Genomic DNA, 13561 nt, shown 5'->3' with positions numbered 1-13561 from the left:
CACATTACACTGAAAGGCTAGCTTGCTAGTCACTTTCCACATGCTCTATTCGCTTTTCTTAGATTTGATCTCATTTCCTTGATAATTTGGACAATTTGTAGTCTGTTGACTTCCTTTTCAAAGAGCTGTTAGAGCCAGTAAATTGTAGTTTTGTATGTGTTTTTTAGATATTGCTTCCCAGTTATCCTTCTCATGAAAATTAACCAAAAATTTAAGAGGTGGAAATTGGAGTGGGAATTAGGTGGGGATGGACATCCATTTTGCGGACAAAAAACACAGGATGAGGAAGTTCAAATGGTGGACTGAGGACGAATGGAAGTGTTTTTTCATCCGTCCGTGTAATCGTCCCAATCCGGGCCATGTGCCGAACAACCTCTCAGTTCGTTCAACGGACCATTTCGGCCCACTAACACAAAAGTCTGCCACAGATTAGGGGTTTCTGTTTCCATCAAACAACGCATGCCAAAAAATGAAAGCCGTTTGCCCCAGAGAGAATGTCTCCTCAGCTTTAGAATGCTGCTGATGGCCACCGAATGATATTTTGTATGACACCTCAATAACTCACTTGGATTTGATTCTACCCTTGGCTACAATGCAGTGTGAACATGGTTCAAGTAAGTCATTTTAAATATACAACGTTTTGGTGTTTTTGTGGGTATCGTGTGTGTGCATGGGTTTGCTTGTAAATGTGCAGAGCTGAAAAGATGAGGTCACATGGTCGAGCAGATTCCAAATACCAGACAGTAGGGAGTGAAAGTGTGAACCCAGCCACACGACTACATATCTGCGGTTTTCTGCATTACAGAACGAAAGTTCTTCTCATTTTATTCATAAAGTAAACAAAGTATACATAAAGTAAATCATTCATGCCCTAAGTGGCAAAAGACCAAGTACTTGTTGGCAACATTACAAACCATTCTGGTTACGCAGCATCTCAAGGATATCAATCAACTATGAATAAAGAACATTGACAATAACTGTTGTATGTGATTTGTAAAACCTGTTAAAATAATAATTAAAAACATGTTACACTTTTGCTTTATCTTTCATTAGCAACAGGAAGGATACATTGATCTAACACTTCTCTCCGCTTAAAGGAAACCAATTAAAGAAAATTTACTTGTTTACCAGTTTTCATTTAATTTCTTCATGGCAAATGACAATTATCCACATTGATACAGTTTAAATTGGGCATGTAATTACTTAATTTTTTTGTCTTCAATTTTATTTCAAAGAGAGAGAGTGAGAGTGGGAATAAAAAAGAAATACCTTGGGTTAGGTGATTTTGAGTACCTGTATGTTTGCTTCATTTCTGACGTATAACGGAGAAAAATCCATATAAAACAAAAGGGAGCTAGCCATTGAAGAAGAGCATCACCCTGAAATAGTTGCTCTCACGAAATTAGGTTGTTTTTTTATCATCTTGGCTATTACTTTTCAATTTGTGGGTGGAAGAGATATTTTTTCAAAGTGTCCCTCATCTGTCTTCCCTCTTCTACATACCAAAACACAAGTTACAACGATGACCTGAAATTCTGTTGCACAAAAAAAGAACGACAAAAAACTGTTACGGAATACATGGAACAACAATTTGTCTTTACACACATTATCAAAAAGCAATGAGACAAAACCATTGTACCATTTCATTACATTTTTGATTGAGTTTCCTGGGGGTAAAGCTAATAATTAATTTGGCTGAGGGTAACACATACAATAGGGGGACTCGTCCTCAACAAGCACATCCCAAAATGTTGAAATTGTACTTTTACCATCAATCTTGAAAAAGCGATTAAATTTATTCCATTGTAAAATATATGGTGGCACAGAGAATGTGATTAATTAATCACAAACTCAAAGCAAACCAGATTGCAAGCCTTATTATAAAAATATATATATATCTTAGTGTCTGATTTCATTGGTTAGTTACCATGTTTTTCTCCCACAAGCTGAAATATAAAACTGGCCGGCATTCTTTGAGCAATTTGGAAATTCATGAATCTGTCCATCAAGTAACCATTATCAACTAAAACGACTGAAACAGTGGTTACGCAATTAAATGTATTTCTTTGTACTCCTGCTGCTGCATAACAAAAGTAACTTGTAATACCTCTCTCCTTTAGTTTTGTGTGTGCTATGGTGGTTTTCCTGTCTCCTCCTCTTCAGCCATGCCTCTCTTCCATTGTTAGTCACTTTGTTTATTGGCTGCAGCAGCTGCGGCGTACTGGACATCATCTGAAACTGCAAACGACAGGATGCAATAAGCTGGAGAATAGGAGCGATCTGGGGGAAGTTCTCCATTCACCAAAGCTCCCTAACTCTCTGTCTTCTTTTCCTGAGAAGAAAATAATAATAAAAAAAATCAATACGGGCTCACAGGGCTTGATAAGTGGAGCGCAGAGAGCTCCAATTCTCTATACAGTAAATTTAAGCAACCCAAAAAATTCCAGGCACCGAAAAAAAGTCAAAAGTCATCCTCTACAAATTAACAGGATTTTTATTTTTTTAAATCATATCTATCTATCTATCTATCTATCTATCTATCTATCTATCTATCTATCTATCTATCTATCTATCTATCTATCTATCTATCTATCTATCTATCTATCTATCTATCTATCTATCTATCTATCTATCTATCTATCTATCTATCTATCTATCTATCTATCTATCTATCTATCTATCTATCTATCTATCTATCTATCTATCTATCTATCTATCTATCTATCTATCTATCTATCTATCTATCTATCTATCTATCTATCTATCTATCTATCTATATAAAAAATTCCCCTATCACCCTCCGCGGGTGGTCTCCCACTTCAAGCTCGGGTCCTCTACCAGAGGCCTGGGAGCTTGAGGGTTCTGCGCAGTATTTTGGCTGTTCCTAGCACTGCACTCTTCTGGACTGAGATGTCTGATGTTGTTATATATATATGTATATATATATATATATATATATATATATATATATATATATATATATATATAGATATATATATATATATATATATATATATATATATATGCGTGCATGCATACATATATATATTTATATATATATATATATATATATATGCGTGCATGCATACATACATACACACACACACATACATACATACATACATACATACATACATACATACATACATACATACATACATACATACATACATACATACATACATACATACATACATACATACATACATACATACATACATACATACATACATACATACATACATACATACATACATACATACATACATATATGTGTATGTATACACGGATACACAGAAATATATATGCATAAATTGACTTACATAGGAGGGCTGAAGAAAACCTATACATACCCAAACAGATATCACTATCTTAACTCTTGCCTTTCTATAGAATTTATATAATTTTACTCCTTTGAGTAATTCTTTGTGACTGGTTTTCACAAATGTTATACACCTTCTTCCCCGAAGTTTCTTGTCGACTGTATTCTTGCTGAGGACTCCACCTATTGCGTGCCCAACCTCACACACACTAATTCAATTACAGTAATGCCAGCAACAGCTGACCCACTCAGCCAACACACCCCGTGCAAGCCCCACATCGGGCCTCTTGGCACCTCGTAACCCAAGGGATTAAATGAGTCTGTAAAAATACCAAAACTTTGTCTAGTCCACCCCTATCCAGATTTACCCCATGACAGACTGGCACTGAGTACAAAAATAGAGCCAAAGCCGGTACACCACTGATTGTACCTCTAAAGTAGATGGTCATGCTAAAGACTTTGCGTGATTCAACCTTCTGCATGGAAATACACTGTGCTACTTAGAGTAATGCAAATGAGTTTAAGATCAAGATGAAATTGTGTTGAGTCAGTAAATGATTCCCCATATAATGTATACTGTGTGTGTCACTCTATTATATGAAAAATACAAAAACTGATGATGCAAAAAAACAAAAAAGGAAAACCAACCAGGAACCAGCATGCATTTGTGTTTGTGTGCATGCGTGCGTGTGTGTCTGTGTGTGTGTAAGTGTGCATGGGTGTGGACTGTGTATATGTGCAAGTGTGCTTGTGTCAAGGATCAGATTAAAAGAAACTCAGCACCTGGGCTGACACTTCTTTTGCCCTAATATCCTGTTGACCTGAGGAAGACACCCAGACTGCCTTGAGACATTTAAAATCAGCCGTAACACGGGCAGTGTGTTCCATTAGGTTCTCGCCTTTGAGACAGACAGACAGATCGACAGATCGACAGATAGATAGACAGATAGATAGATAGATAGATAGATAGATAGATAGATAGATAGATAGATAGATAGATAGATAGATAGATAGATAGATAGATAGATAGATAGATAGATAGATAGATAGATAGATAGATAGATAGATAGATAGATAGATAGATAGATAGATAGATAGATAGATAGATAGATAGATAGATAGATAGATAGATAGATAGATAGATAGATAGATAGATAGATAGATAGATAGATAGATAGATAGATAGATAGATAGATAGATAGATAGATAGATAGATAGATAGATAGATAGATAGATAGATAGATAGATAGATAGATAGATAGATAGATAGATAGATAGATAGATAGATAGATAGATAGATAGATGATAAAACATAAAAAATAAATCCTCCATTAACCAAACTTCGCCTGTCTGTTTCAATACGTTTATATTTTAATCTGATTCGAAACCAAAAGGATTCCAATTACAAAGGGCAAGAGTCAATCCAATTGGAAAACAGTTGGCAGTCTCGTGTTTAAAACCTTAAGAAAAGATTACAGATAGGCCATCGCGTGCATATTCAGAATGCATCGACTTAAAAGCATCACTCTGGAACTATTTACCTAAGTCAGTGCTACTCAATTATTTTCTGTTACGCCCCCCCCTAGCAAGAAGAAAACGATTCGCGCCCCCCCTCCCCACCGTGACTATCCTAACTTGTCTTGTAAGTCGTAAAATGTTGCACTGTCGCAAACGTGACAGAAGTAACAATGAGAGCGCCACTGCCCCCTGCTGTAGTAAACGCGCAATTACACTTTATTCTAGTACTGCCAAAAAAAAAGCCTGTTCCCCAGGGTCACACGCGCCCCCCCAGGAATAGCACCGCGCCCCCCAAGGGGGGCGCGCCCCACTATTTGAGAAGCACTGACCTAAGTGTTTCTGTCAGAGGTACACAGAGGCAATTAATTGTAGGTCTTTACAATATGGTGCAGAGCAGTTTGGGGAATCAGACACAAACCCCCTAAAGAGTGCAGGCGAGCAACCTTTAAACACAAGAGTGAGGATTAAGAATACTCTACTTAAACATCAGATTAACCAGATAAGCGGCCAAACAAACATGAAAACATTGTAGACGTTACTTTATTTGATACTGGTTTATATATAATAGTGCTTATTTTGTTATAACTTCTAATTTATAACAACCTGGCAGATGACTTTTCATTACCAGGTATACGCCGTTTATAGCAGTTGCTTCTGAAGCATTGCAAATCCCTATCACACATGATCGATGAATGTGTTGCCATGTGAACCACACACATGCATGGCACGTCAACTCCGCTACACACACTCAAACACACGCGCATCACACACAGAGATACACACACTTACGTGCACACACACTTGAGTGAGTTTCATTTTGTAAGGGTCTTTAATCACACCTAAGATATTGACTGATCAATGACAGATATGAAGAACAGCTGTGGAATTCTAACGGAACCACATTGCCTTTATTTTGGTCCATTTTTATCACGGATTATATTTCACTCATTGTTAAGAGGCTCAATACTCTACTGAGGTGTTAATTAAAATACTAAATATTGATCGATACGTTATCAGGGCATAGCAGTCGGCCCACAAGCTATTGATTCAGCCTGTGATTTATTATCATATTTAAGAAAAATCATTTTGGGTGATTATAAAGAGTAATTGATTTTTTAGCAAGGGGTGTAATTCTCTTTTGTTGTTTGTTTTTTTGTTGCTTTTTTTTAATTGTGCTTGTTATGTTTGGGTGCAGTAGATTGCATTCGGAGATCATTGATATCGCTGGTCTTGCTCCGTCCCGCTTGAGCCCCCTTCCAACTCTGCCTCAGCCAATGAGGAGGACCGGGTCTTGTGTAAACGAGCGATACCGCTCTTGTCACTGGGAATAATGGGTTCTGGGATTACCTCTTCAATCACAACAAAGATTAACAAATGGCATGAGAACTGTTATTAGCAAACATCTTGCACTCATCAAATCAATAAGATGATTTGTAATCAGGATGTTGCTGCAAGTGAAAAGGGAGTTGAGCCGCTCAAAGTGAACGATACTAGAAATCAGAGGCTTCAGTGTCACAATTACCGCTCCTCAAAATACTTGTAGATGCGTTTCTGTCACTATTTGGCAATGCTCCAAAACACACAACAGACTGGAAGCAACATAAGGTATTAACGTTGCAAAACACATGTGTCACATTGATCAGGCATTAGGTTGATGGAACTTTTTCTCAGGTTACCAAAGCAAGGTACTGCAGGAGCAATGAAACAAGTATTTTAGTTTGGTGGCAAGAGAAGCCATCCCTACAGTATTTCTTACTAGTTAATATTACTGTAATTGTTATTAAAATAACAGTAATATTTATAACAAATTTGATTGTTATCATGCATACAGATGATAATATTTGTAATCGACTAGTGAATGGGGGGGGTTCAAATCCCTGCTCTTATGTAGTATATTCATTTCAAACAATAAAGCCTATGTAGGAATGGCGAAAAATATTTTGTTGGTTTTTCATAATTGTATTATTCTTGATGTTTCTGTTCTCTTCTTGTGTTCTGTTAAATGAAGTTGTGTTGAGAAGTTGTGTTGAGTTAAGCCAGTATATCATGAGCCGCGAGTGAGTGCGCAATGTACCAAATGTTTTTTTGTCAGGGTTTCTAAAAGGTTCCAAACAGTTTTTATTGTCACAAAGACATTTAGAGTATGACACAAGTAAAAAAATAACACTTGGTCCATTTGTTGCCTGTGAGAAACCACCGTGGCAATTTGAAATAGTTATGTAGTTTACCCAAGTGTCAGAAACAAGACATAGGTTTTATTCCAACCATCCATCCATTATCTGAACCGCTTATCCACTAACACTATTTATTGGATTATTGTAAGAGGCTGTAGCATAATAAACTGTATGAACATTAACCTCATTAATTGTTACATACACAATAACATTAATGTCTGTGAAATCAGTATGCTTGTATCATTTCTTCCCGCAAACTAGGAGAAGAAGAGCAAGCAAAAAAAATGACGAGAAAAATACTGAACTGGTCTGAAACATTGCAGCTCGGTTAGGAAGGGTTAACTTGACGTAACAGTGCAAAAAGGAAAATACACAAAATAACGCTAAAGTTTAAAGTAGATGGAGCGATGTTTTGTTGACACGGAAGTCACTACGGCTTCTTTTACTTACTACTACTACTGTATTTCCGGTATATTTGATTAGTCTGCGCATGTCGAAGGATTTGTTCCAACGATAATGCGATACAGTTTTTATACTAACGCTAATCAGATTGTACAGGTATCTTATGATCAAGATGCTAAAATGGAATCGGACTCAAAAGCATTACTGAGAAAATGTTTTTTTTAGTATCAATGTGGCCCCAAACATCACACAAACCCACATCAATATGCATCTTAAACAACCGATCTTAGATTGTTATAAGAGTCTTAGCTTTCTGAGATTCAGCATACATATTATATAATGTGTGCTCAGCATCCTCGCATTTACAGAAACAGAAAGAGCTCAACACTGTCACTGAGCTATGCACTTACCGGGATTAAGAAAGGCAACAATGCCAAAAACAATGACAGTATAAAGTAACTGATGCTGTTTAAAAATGCAAAGGCTTCTATTGAACAGGCAGTGTGGTACACATATCAGAAGGCCTGCAGTCCACTGTTGTAATTTCTTTCAGGAGCATGCACAACACAATTTAGACACGTATATGCATATGTTTAGTTACAGTGGGAATCTAAATTTCGGTCTGTGTTTTTGCAAAGCACACATATTTTCATCCACTCACATAATTGCAGGTAAAACAGGTAGGCGCTCTCCCCTTACAATCTCAACTATGGACACACATGCAATCAGTCGTCTAGTGGCTAATATCTTTCCAAGGTCAAACCTGACAAGGTATTCCAATGAGATTAAGTGTCATCAGTGTGGCTTTAGTCTTTTTCTTCTCATTGCTCTTGGAAATGCTGAAGCTGACTGGTCCCTTGGAGTAGTAAACAAAAGTAAATGTAGATTTCTCATGCGGGTCATGTTTCAGATATATCTAATATAGAATATTTAATTTGAACTTTACATTGTTATAACTTCTCATTAGTATTACAAATTGTGTTCATTATGGTAGTGTTACAATGTGAAAAAACATACACTTAGTCATTACTGTATATGTTTCTTCTCAATCTTTTTGTCAAAATCCAGTTTTGCCTTTTTTCACCTTAGACTGCTCAAGGAGATTTATTAGTATTAGTTTTTTGTTTTTTTTTCAAAATGTGCAAGTACACAAAAGTTGAATGTGGCGCTGAGTCTGCACTCCATGAATGATTTGAACTCAGTTCCTCGTGCTGACAGCTGATTTAGAGATCATTACAGAATTTGAGACGGGCCGGATGATCACCTTATTGCTAAGTAGCAGGCTTGTCAGTGTGTCATGCAGCATTTGGTGCACTGCATTTCACACTAAATTTGACACTTGGGCCTTTGGTGGCAACAATGAGGATTTTGTCATCACCTCTCAAGTGCCAACTCGATGTCCAATTACGCTCCAGCTTCTAATTTAATTACAGTAGGAGAAGAAATAGGTTGATTCAATTCATTTCAATTAGTTCAGATTGGACCAGTCAGATCAAATTTTGCTCATCTCAAGGTGGGAGCCATTCGTCACATTTTATTTCCACTGAAATAATAAATGTGTCCGAAACCCACTGTTCACAGAGGAGACACGAGCAGATGATATTACACCTCCTGATCTTTGACACATCTTTTGCATCTTTAAACACCACAACCTTCAGGGCATTCTCACAGGCAATTGATACAACTGCTAATGTAGTACTAATTTATCATGTTCACTATAAGCAATATGTAAGCACTGGTGTCAGTGTTTTCAATTCCTATTTATATATCATAAACCAATCATCCCACATCAATCTTTATAAAGACAAGAACTCCATGATATTTTTGTAATACAGTTATTTTGAAGGATTCTATGTTTGGTTTTGGTTTTGGTAAGACATCAACCACTAAGGAAGGCTAGAGAGGGCCTACCATTAGAGAAGCAGAAAACTTTCTTGCTGCCTAATATGGTTGTTTTACTTCCAATTTCTCTTACCACAGCATGGCCATACATCTGAAATGTATTAATGTTATCTTCCAACTTCCCATTTTCTGCAATTCTCTTTGTACTTTTGGCAAGGTACATCTTGGACTGGTCGCACAGCCCTTTACTGTAATTTTAATTTGCATTTAATTTTAAATTCATTTTATTTTAAATGCATTTCATAGATACTTCCTTGAATTACTTTAAATATTAAAATCACACGATAACACAATTTAGCCACACAGGAACACTAATAGGGGGATACGGAATTTGCGAGGCAGAATTCCTGGAGTTGCCCAATGACAAAAACCCGATCAGCTGTTTGAGTGGCTGACAGTCTTGTGCCAGATGCACACTAAAGATATTATGACAAAACAAGAATTAAACGACTATGAACCAGGCTTATTTAGCAATTTATACTTATTTAATAAAAGCTGCTATTAAATCACTACTTTTTATAAAATATGAAACATAGAAAACAGTAAACGAGGTATTTATTATCTGATCGGGCACTGCTCACTCTGACTGTGTGCGTGTGTGTGTGTGTGTGTGTGTGTGTGTGTATGTGTATATATATATATATATATATATATATATATATATACATACACACACTATATACAGCTCTTCCTCTAAATTATTGTAGAAATCTATCCAATGAACAAATTATAATCATGAACCGCTTAAAAATATTTAAATAGCATCACACTATTGAGGGGTGGGGGGGCTCACACTTGAACGCACGATCGGGGGTCTAAGCCGGTCTCAAACTCCCCATGTCACAGGTGAGATCTTGCAGTTTATCTGTCAATGCTGTGCCATGATCACAGTGAGTCTACTTCTTTTTCCGCAATGTCAAGCATGATGTGGTAGGGTGTACTGCACCTGCAACTGCCCTGATTTTTATGCATGGGTTTGCTGAGAAAATACCATGTTCATCCCACACCAGCACTTTAGGCCAAATAAGGTACTTTTCTGGGGTAGCAAGGTCAGTCTGAGGCCACACGGGTGTGACCACGAGTGCATAATAAATGACACTTCATAAGTCAGGCCTCTTGGTTGTTTTTTCCCTGGTGGGGAGGTTTCTTGCATATCAAATAAGAGGCACAGGCTGGAGCCCATAAGCAATACCTGATTCTTTTCACAATAATTTCTCTTGTTCTGCTGGCACATCATAATGGTTTAAACAAATATGACAAAAACATTTTAATTGCAAACTCTCCTTTACTGGGTTAATGTACATCAATCAGACCTACACTTATGATTACAGAATGCAAGTTGTCTCATCAGTTCAAGTAAAATATTTCCAAAGCTATTAATGCTCTACAAAGAAGTATTTAGGTATTTTTCCAAACACAGCTTTTAAAGAATATCCAGTGAAACTATCAGGAGCTTTGTTGTATTGATGACAAAGCAGACTCTGCTCTCTTATTGGTCCAGGTTGACTCAGCACTGTCTGGAGCTGCCATATGCTGCAACAGAGGTGTGGGTGTTTGAGCGTGTGTACGTGCGTACGCGCGTGCGTGTGCCCGTGTCATGGCACTAGTTGCGCAAATACGTCTCATATGCTTGCCATATGCTCGCCAATTTCTGACAATGGTATAAATAAATAAATAAATAAATAAATAAATAAATAAATAAATAAATAAATAAATAAATAAATAAATAAACTATCATTTACCCTTGGTGTCTTCGTCACTGTCCTGGCCTCCCACCTCGGTCTATATCCTTAGCAGAAGCAAGAGAAGTTGCCGCAAACTGCTGCGCCAAAGAGAGAATAGGCTGCTCACTCGATAGAAATGAGTCGGTGCATCTTGAGGTGAACAGAGAGCACAAGCAAAGCAGATCGTTTTACCTGACTCTATGCTTCCAAAGGGGATGAAAATGGGTAAAATGTTTGTTTGGGTGATTACACGTTTTCCTCTGTTTTCTCTCTCTCTCCCTTTCGATTCCATCCTACTTTCCAACCCCCACCGCACCAGAGTGCATTCTCCGTGATCGGGCTCCGATATGCTGCAGTCTGCTCCGAGGTTTGGAATATATGGAATGCATATATCGAATGAACCGGTGTCCACCTTTTTTTTCATATGTGTATTTATGCAAAGTAAAATAAGAGTAATACACACTGTATTACTTGGGAAATTGTACTGAAATTTTCTTTTCAAAATCACGCCCATCCCATGATTCCCCGACAGCGCATCTTCCCCAAGCACCCTCCTCTCCCGCTCCTTCAGTGCTGGTGCGCGTGCGTGTGGCCCACCCTGAGATTAAATGGCACCTCGTCTTGAATGGCAACGTACACGTTTCCCCTCTCCTTTCATCATCAGTAGACTCACGATTAGGCCCACAGAGAAGATTGTAAAAGGCGCAAGGAAGGGAAAAGAGAGAAAAGGATCTTCATTCCTCTCGCCTTTGTGATGATATTGATGATGATGATGGCCAAGTGGACAGTTTGATTTTTGTGTGCCGAGCTAGTTATAAAGAATCAATAATATATCAAGGGGGTAACTTTGGTGATAAAGGACTTCAGCCACTCCGGCTATTCATCATAAGTCTGTAGCAAGCAGATAGGTCAAAAGAAATTATATTGCTCTAAAGAGTGTGTCTCCTTATCTCTCGGTAGCAGGGGAGAGGAGGACAAGCCGATCGATACAGTGGCCGCCGTGGACTCTTTGCAATTATCAATAGCTGATTTTGTCTTCCCGGGGCTGCATCTATTAATACCAGATAATAACGGGCTTTTGGACATAACTTCTACAGGGATGATCGAATGAGTGGTGAAAGAAAAGTTTGCTCCGGACGACCTTGTTGCCAGCAGATTTGTCTCGTATAAGGTGGGGACAGGGGCATGCAGTCAAACAAACAAGGTGCGTGCGTCTGTGCGTGTGTGTGCAGTTGAGCCCCTCACCCCTCTCAATGAAAACGTTCACGTTGTACGAGTTGAACGCAGTATATCACGTCTGATGATTTTGCATATTAAATTACTTTGGGGCCTTTTACCCCGCGGTAAATAAACTATAACATTACATTGATTTCTTATTGATGACACGCATTTTGGCTCCAACGCTATATCATATGTGCTGTCATTTGCACTTCGTAATTCAAATTCACACTTTCTGTGATTAATCAGTATCCTTTTGCAATAAATCGAAAACCATGCATAATAAATGTGAAATGATATGATTCAATTAATATGGCAATTGCACAAATCTCAGCGTAAAAGCGTATGTTGTTGCGCACTTGTGGTTGTATGAACATGTGATGACACAAATGATCACATCATCTCATCATGAGAAAATAATTAACATAAATAAATTAAAGAATCTCAAATTCGTATGACACCTTGAAAGGCTGACTGGTAGAATGTGGGATGGGAGTTCAAATAGAATGTGGGTGTTGACACGGGAGGGTGAGGACGGTCCATTCAACAGCAACGTGGTGGTACATCCTAGCGGCGGCGTGAAGCAATGGGCTGAGCCTGCTGCCTTGGTGGGGGTTAAACACTCACACTCGCCGCTAGTCCCCACTCACACGGAGCCCGCCCGCGCGACCCTCCGCAAGACCGGTGGGCCGCTCCAAGAGAACTTGTGAACGGGCCTTGACGTGGAAGTCATCGACAAGAAAAAAAAAAAAAAGGAGAGGCCCGGCAAATCAAGAGACGACTTTTATTTTTTAAGAAGCGAAAAAGGAGAGCAGAACACTTGGAGAGGAGAAGGAGGAGCGTGCGCGCTGTCTTCGAAACTATTCACATCCAACTTACTCTTTTTTTTTTTGCTGGGGCGAAAGCGGTTTGGTCACTGTCAAGGGAGCATCGTGGGACATTTTTTGAAAATCGTAAACTTTGGCTTTGGACAACTCTGGTAACAACTTGTCGCTCTTGTCAATAACTTTACACGCCTATAAGCATGCGTCCCTATATTAAATCGCTTGAAATGATAGAAGTTTCAGCTGCGTAGGAAAACAACTACTTGTAAGAGGAAAAAGTACCTGAACGTAGCCAAAAAAGTGTGAACCAAAGATGTCAAAGTAATGAAGATGAAGAAAACGGCTTGAAGGAGCACTTGCAAGTCAGTGCGCATCGAGGGAAGAGGGCGAGGAAGAACAGTCCGTGCAGAAGAACCCCCCCCTCCATCCCAAAGTGCTGGGCATAACAAGAGATTTGTGTGTTGTTTTGTTGAGGGG

General features: G+C 38.4%; 1 long non-coding RNA gene across 2 annotated transcripts; it reads right to left on the bottom strand.

The window, feature by feature from the left end:
• Nucleotides 1-824: 824 nt before the first annotated feature.
• LOC133161294 (uncharacterized) lies at nucleotides 825-13506 on the bottom strand. Of its 2 annotated transcripts, none has more exons than XR_009716048.1 (3): nucleotides 13367-13506; nucleotides 11061-11192; nucleotides 825-2332 (listed from the first exon to the last, which is right to left on the bottom strand). It is a non-coding gene; the product is annotated as an uncharacterized LOC133161294 (long non-coding RNA). The 2 variants fall into 2 exon arrangements; XR_009716047.1 differs by having other exon boundaries at nucleotides 825-2238.
• Between the last annotated feature and the right edge of the window lie 55 nt (nucleotides 13507-13561).

The sequence above is a fragment of the Syngnathus typhle genome, linkage group LG10 (genome assembly GCF_033458585.1).
Source record: "Syngnathus typhle isolate RoL2023-S1 ecotype Sweden linkage group LG10, RoL_Styp_1.0, whole genome shotgun sequence".
Taxonomy (NCBI): Eukaryota; Metazoa; Chordata; class Actinopteri; order Syngnathiformes; family Syngnathidae; genus Syngnathus; species Syngnathus typhle.
This window is presented reverse-complemented; position numbering and strand designations above follow the sequence as displayed.